A 7,846-nucleotide genomic window follows, 5' to 3' on the forward strand; every position below is an offset into this window, starting at 1 on the left:
TTTCCTGAGGCCTGATCGATTTATTTTTTCAACATCTCTCATTGCTCTTTGAGATAACTAGATGTCTGCAGCCCATGTTCCAAAATAGGTGAATATAATGCTAGATTCCATACAAGTAGTGGGTGACATTTGCAATTATTAGGTTGGTGCAAAAGTGATTGTGGTTTTTGCCACTACTTTTATTTATGTATTTATTTATTTTTTGAGATGGAGTCTCGCTCTGTTGCTCAGGCTGGAGTGCAGTGGCACAATCTCAGCTCACTGCAACCTCTGCCTCCCGGGTTCAAGCGATTCTCCTGCCTCAGCCTCCCGAGTAGCTGGGATTACAGGTGTGCATCACCACACCCAGATAATTTTTGTATTTTTAGTACAGACTGGGTTTCACTATGTTGGCCAGGCTGGGCTGGAACTCCTGATCTTAAGTGATCCACCTACCTTGGCCTCCCAAAGTGCTGGCATTACAGGCATAAGCCACTGTGCCCAACCCTTTGTCACTGCTTTTAATGGCCAAAACTGCAGTCAATTTTGCACCAACCTAAACAGTATTCATTCATGTGTTGCCTTTGAGGTGGACCCTGAGGCATCTGAAATAACATTGTAGATTATCGTAGCGTTTCCCTGACTTCCTTGATCAAAAGGGTCACCTATTAATGAGATAAAAGAGCTCTCATTAATATCAGAGATTTCTGGGTCCTCCCCCCCGCCAAGAGCTGCTGAATTGGACTCTCCTGAGGATGTGCCTGGGTAGTTTAATGAGCACTGCAGGTGATTCTTATGATCAGGAAAACCTGGAAAATACCTGGAGGGAGTGAGGTGAGAACATCTGTGGTGCCCAGTGGTTAACTCTTTATAGGATTGAGTAGATTACATCCCAGAGGAATTGGGGAGAGGGGGCAAAATACGGAAAAGTTTTTGGGGATAGAGATGGTAAAAGGATCTCATTTTACAGCCAAAGCATGATAGCAATAGTTTCTCCTTTTATGCGTATTTTCCGAAAAATGGCACTTTTTCTACAAATGTAATTTATTACCACAACAGTGAAGACTCTGATGAGAAGTTAGAGGAAAAAGGAGCGAAGACGTGAGACTCAGAGCCCTGTTGAGAAGGTGGTCAGAGAAGTGATGGGTTAATGTGCTTATTCAGCCTCCCTCGACCCCGCCTCCCTCCCCACCTCATTCCCCACCTCATTCCCCTCAGGACGCTGTCTTTTCTCCAGAGTGGGAAGTTTTTGCCTTGGAAGGGGGCAGCTTTTGTCAGAGCCCCCAAACTATGGGTTTCTAAAAGTTTAAGGGGCAGCACAGAGACCCCAAGCAGGAGGTGTGGTGAGAATGCCGGCTGTGAGCTGGGGAAGCTGGTGCATGCACCAGAGATTGGTTTTGTTTGTCTCACCTAACCCAGACCTGTGGTACCCTAGGGACAGTCATTGAACAAATGGCTCCAGGCCCATGAGCATCGATGTCTAGGATTCTGCTCTGGAAAAGCAGGAAGCTACACTGTGTTCGGCAGCTGACTTTGAACACAAGGAAGAAATAGCTGCTCCGTAAAACAGTGCCTCCTAACAGGTAGGAAAAACTAATGTCTTCACAAAAATGATTCTTAGAAGACTAAGTAATGCAACCAACCACACATGGACAGACTTTTCCACAAGGTAATGTCAGCCTCTGAAGCTCATTCAAATTCCAAAGATAATTATGTACAAGTTAATTTCTCTTTCCCTGTTCTGTTTATTCTCCCTAATAATCATTACTGCCCCTCAAAAGAATTGTCTACAGTCCCCATCTCCTTCCTCCTCGATGAAAAACTGTATATATGCATCTGTACCTCACTGAGGGGTTGGGGCAATCACTCTGTGATTTCCACCTCCCTTCCCTACACATTAATAACTTTGCATGCATTTTTCTCCTATTCATCTGCCTTTGGTCAGTTTTTCAGTGAACCTTCAGAGTGCAAAGGCGGGAGTTTTCCTCCTTCACCCCCTAAGAGAATAAGTAACTCATGTTTTTTTGACTTTGAGAGAGAGGGAAAGGAAAAATCATTTGGGAAAAACTCAGGCTGCACCTGCAAAAACATAAGCAACTTAGATTAGTGAGCTCCCAGGAAAAAGTTTCCTCCCCTTTTCAGGCATATGCATGGTGGGAACTTACACAGGGAATAGGGGTGCTTACCTAAAACAAACCTACAATTATTAAAACAAGAGAAGCAGGCTTTATGCTTGCCTAGGTACATACCCACAGCTGCGTAAAATAGGGGGCGTTGCACAGACAGCTTTGCTGATAAGTTACTCAAACTGCTAGAGATGACAGAGGAGGTTCTTTAAAAAGCTTTTGAGTTCAGCCGTAACTCGGCAATCCACTTGGACTCCCCTGCTGCAGAGAGCTTTTTTCTTTCACTTATTATTATTTTGACATGGAGTTTCACTCTTGTTGCCCAGGCTGGAGTACAATGGTGTGATCTCAGGTCACTGCAAACTTTGCCTCCCAAGTTCAAGAGATTCTCCTGCCTTAGCCTCCCAAGTAGCTGGGATTACAGGCATGTGCCACCATGCCTGGCTAATTTTGTATTTTTAGTAGAGATGGAGTTTCTCCATGTTGGCCAGGCTGGTCTCAGGCTCCTGACCTCAGGTTATCTACCCACCTCGGCCTCCCAAAATTTGGGAATTACAGGTGTGAGCCACCACACCCGGCCTCTTTCACTTATTAAACTTTCGCTCCAACCCCACCTTTGTGTCCACATTCCTTAATTTTCTTGGAGATAGGACAAAGAACTTGGGGTATTAGTTCAGACAATAAGAAACTGCTACATTAAGGTGCATTGATGAGTCTGCAACAACTCTGTTCACCTCTGTTTTGGCTGAATTGCTTTAGTGATAAAATAACCAACTAAAAATCGTTATAGACTGGGCATGGTGGCTCACGCCTGTAATCTCATCACTTTGGGAGGCTGAGGCTAGAATTGTTCAAACGTGTGCTCTGATTGAAGAGACCCCTCCAAGCAGGCTTTGTGTGAGCAACATGGCTGTTTATTCACCAGGGTATGGGCGGGCTGAGTCCAAAAAGAGTCATTGGAAGGTAGTGGGAGGGTAGTGGGATAGGAGTTGGTTTCATAGGTTTGGGATAGGCAGTGGAAAGTTACAGAAGTTACAGTTCAGGGTGGTTTTGCAAGTTGGGAGGAGGGAGTCATAGGATCTGGAGTCAGGAGGCTGACCAAGGTCAGTTACAAAGTCCAATTGCCTTATCAATTGAAGCAGGAATAAGGAACAATAGAGAATGTTTCAAGTTAGTTAGGTGCTGCAGGGGTTGATCATTCTTTCTCCTTTTGTGGTTTTCCAGTTACTTCAGACTTTTCAGGAACTCATCTGGGGTGTCTGCAAGTCACAGAGGTTAACATGGTGTCCATGGTGCCGTCAGTTAGCCTAAAAGACCTTACAAGAAGATCACTTGAGGCCAGGAATTCAAAACCAGCTTGGACACCATGTCAGGACCCTGTCTCTTAACTATTATTTATTTATTTATATTTTTAAGACAGAGTCTCACTCTGTTGCCATGCTGAAGTGCAATGGCACGATCTCTGCTCATTGCAACCTCTGCCTGCCAGGTCCAAGCTATTCTTGTGCCTTAGTCTCCGCAGTAGCTGGGACTACAGGCATGTGCCACCACACCTGGATAAGCTTTCTATTTTTAGTAGAGATGGTGTTTTACCGTGTTGGTCTTGAACTCTTGACCTCAGATGATCCACATGCCTTGGCCTCCCAAATTACTGGGATTATGGGCATGAGTCATCATACCTGGCCAAAAAAAATTTTTTTAATATAATTTTGACCGATTTCTGAGTGATCTACATAAGTTACAGAGTCTAAGGTTCGAGGTTGAAAACTCAGTAGCATAAAGGTAAATGCTGAAATGAATGGATCCAGAGCTTGAGGCTTTGAAACAAAGTCCAACTCCCTATTGTAAAATGAAGATATTAAAAGGTTTAATATGTAGAGAGGTTTAGTGACTTGCTCCAGGTCATTTACCAAGTTAGTAGCACACAGAACTCCAGTGAGAAACCAGGTTTCCTGATGCCACTCCTGCCTTTTCTAATTCATTTTGATTTTCTCTCTCTCTCTCCCTCCCTTTCTCTCTCTCTCTCTCTCTCTCTCTCTCTCTCTCTCTCTCNTGTGTGTGTGTGTGTGTGTGTGTGTGTGTGTGTGTGTCTGTGCATGTGCATGCGGGGTTTTAAAACTCTGCTTCTCTTGCAGTTCACTTGTCTTTAAAAGTACAAGATGACATTAACTAGAATTTAGAATATAAGATAAATAATATAAAAACTTCTCCCATTTATGCTAATGCAGCTCAAAATAGCTTTCAAATATCAAATATAAATTTAACTTGGAAAAATAAGATAGACTATGTCAAGGAGAATGTTCTTGAACATCATATGGTAGTTCCTTTACCAATCTAATATACAATGTTAATGTTGTTTTCTCCTTGGGTCCTTTAGACAGATCCAAGTCGAATGAGCCTTCTGACAGTAATAAATTCAGAAAGAACTAGGATGAAAGCTTTATCGATCTATAAATATAAAGATAAGGCAGTATCAATATTCAGAAGACAGAAGGCCCAGAAGTTCTTTTTATTATTATTATTATTTTTTTCTGAGACGAGTCTTGCTCTGTCGCCCAGGCTGGAATGCAGTGCTGTGATCTCAGTTCACTGCAACCTCTGCCTCCTGGGTTCAAGAGTTTCTTTTGCCTCAGCCTCCCAAGTAGCTGGGATTACAGGCATGTGCCACCACACTTGGCTAATTTTTTGTATTTTTAGTAGAGATGGTGTTTCACTATTTTGGCCAGGCTGGTCTCGAACTCCTGACCTCACATGGTCTACCTGCCTCGGCCTCCCAAAGTGCGGGGATTTCCGTGCCCAGTGGAGACGTTCTAAATAAGAATTCATTTACTTACAAATGTTAACACAAATGACCCTATGGCTAAGTAGTTAGGGAATGGTTACTCTTAGCAATGTAGCATATTTCTTTTAGTTGATAGAATATAAGGTATGTTCAGTATTGAAGTTCTTAGAGTGATGCAGTAGATTGAGTGCTAAAGTCTCAATCTTGCACCCTTCTCTGTGCTCCTACCCTTTGTAATGTGCCTTTGCAGTCAGCCTACTTTACCACCACTGTAATCATAATAGGTCAATTGCCCAATACCCACAGCAAGTCAATACTCTGAGACACTGGGTTGCAGCAGAGAAAGAGGTTTAATCATAGGGTCATCGAATGAGGAGATGGGAGGAAACCTCAAATTCATCTCCCTGAGGAGTTTGGGTCTGGGTTTTTTTTTTTTTTTTTTGAGACGAAATCTCCCTCTGTCGCGCAGACTGGAGTGCAGTGGCACAATCTCCGCTCACTGCAACCTCCACCTCCCGGGTTCAAGCAGTTCCCTGCCTCAGTCTCCTAAGTAGCTAGGATTACAGGTGCCTGCCACCATGCCCAGCTAATTTTTGTAGTTTTAGTAGAGATGGGATTTTACCATCTTGGCCAGGCTGGTCTTGAACTCCTGACCTCATGATCTATCTACCTCAGCCTCCCAAAGTGCTGGGATTACAGGTGTGAGCCACTGTGCCCAGCTGGAGCTAGAGTTTTTAAGGATTTTGGAATGGACCAATGTGTGGAGATCATTGATTGATAGAGTGTGGGGTAAAGACATGGGACAGGGAGATGAAGAAACTATTTTCATGGTGATCCCATTCCTCTGGGCAGGGGAGGGGACAGTCCTCAAAATGGTTGCTGGAAGGCAGAGCATGGTGGCTCATGCCTATAATCCTAGCACTTTAGGAGGCCAAGCCAGGCAGATCATTTGAGGTCAGGAGTTTGTGACTACCTTGGCCAACATGGTGAGACCCCGTCTCTACTAAAAATACAAAAAATTAGCCAAGCATGGTAGTGTGCTCCTGTATTTTTTATAATCCCAGCTACTCAGGAGACTGAAGCAGGAGAATTGCTTGAATCCAGGAGGCAGAGGTTGCAGTGAGTCGAAATCACACTGTAGGATACAGTAAATTCCTCTTCAAAGGTTTAGCCTGTTAACTCCCTTTAAAATTCAAGAGGGGGAAAACTGTTAAGTACAATGAGTTCTGAGTTTCTCTTCAAAGAACCAATATGTCAGTATGTTCAGTTTCTCTGTTTTTGTTCTCCATTTTAAAGTGTAACTTCCTCATTCTTTATACCTCCTTGCCCCTAGTTCCAGTAAACAACCCCCTCCTAACCTCTATACTCACATATTTGGAGTCCTTCATCATCCCTAGCCATCTGCTCTGTACTTAGTAATCCTTAGTCACCTGCTCTGTAACTGTCCTTCCCATGGAAACTACTCACCTGCCACTCTGGTTCATACCCCTGCTCTTTTTAACCAATCAGAATAAGCTTAGACTGTGCTGTCCAAACCAAGCCAATGGGGGAATGACACAGCAGTAGGGACTAGCTGTGTTAGGGATAACAACCCCTTCTCTTCCCTTGTTCAGTGTGCTCTTGCCACTATTCCATTCCTGAGACACATCCTTCTATAGAAGAACATTTGCCTTGCTGAGGAAATTTATGTTCAAGTGCTATTTCTTTTGTAGCACTGAAAATTTGTTTCTAACTGAACCACTGCACTCCAGCCTGGGTGACAGAGCAAGACTCTGCCTCAATTAAAAAAAAAAAAAAAAATCATCTACCTAACTAGGATAAAGCAATTGTGCCACTAATAATTATTAAAAAAAAAAAAAAAAAAAAAGGTCAGGAGCAGGGGTTTATGCCTGAAATCCCAACACTTTGGGAAGCTGAGGCAGGGGGATCACCTGAGGTCAGGAGAAACCAGCCTAGCCATTGTGGTGAAACCCTGTCTTTACTAAAAATACAAAATTCACTCGGCATGGTGGTGGGCGCCTGTAATCCCAGCTACTTGGGAGGCTGAGGCAAGAGAATTGCTTGAACCCAGGAGATGGAGACTGCAGTGAGCTGAGATCACACCACTGCACTCCAGCCTGCGTGACAAGAATGAAACTGTCTCAAAAGAAAAATGGTTGCTGGAATTTGGAGTCTGAAAAATCTCTTAAGTTCTCCTTAAGCAAAAAGCCTTAGATTCTGATGTCAGAGAACCTGTCTATAGGAACAACAGAGATGCAAATAAATTCTTAAACAGTCTCATGACCCTAATGTCAGAGATCCTATCTGTAGGAACAATGGGGAAGCAAATGGTCAGTATCTAGTGCTATGCAACTTTCAGCAACAAGAAAGTGGACCAAAGTGCAGCCTGATTAATGCTTAATTGTAGCTACATTTCTGTCCCCAGTCTGGCATGCCATTCTTGTCAACTTAGGTTTCACCACCCCAACCACCAAAATCTGGCAGGCCTTGTGACTTGCTTTGGCCCATAGAATGTGATGAGAATGATCATGTGCCATTTCTGAGACTAGGTCTCAAGAGGCCTCATACACCCTGCTGTTACCATGAGAACAAGCCCAGGCTAATCTGTAGATAATGAACAATCTCAAAAGGCAGAGACAGGGCATCAAACCTGGTGCCATCCTAGAGTGACCAATCCTCAGCTGACTTGCTAGTTAACTAGTGATGAATGAGTGAGCCCAGCCACTCAATCATCCCTGCAGCTCTGGTATGTAACCCACTTGATCATGGTGGATTATCTTTTTGATATGCTATTGGAATCACTTAACTAGTATTTTGTTGAGGTTTTACATGTCTATGCTCATCAAGAATATCGGTTTGTTGTTTTCTTTTTTTGTTACGTCCTTTCCTGGTTTTGGTATTAGGGTTTGTAGAATGATTTAAGGAGGTTTTCCTCTTCTTCTATATTGTGGAATAGTGT

The sequence above is a fragment of the Cebus imitator genome, unplaced genomic scaffold (genome assembly GCF_001604975.1).
Source record: "Cebus imitator isolate Cc_AM_T3 unplaced genomic scaffold, Cebus_imitator-1.0 Scaffold85, whole genome shotgun sequence".
Taxonomy (NCBI): Eukaryota; Metazoa; Chordata; class Mammalia; order Primates; family Cebidae; genus Cebus; species Cebus imitator.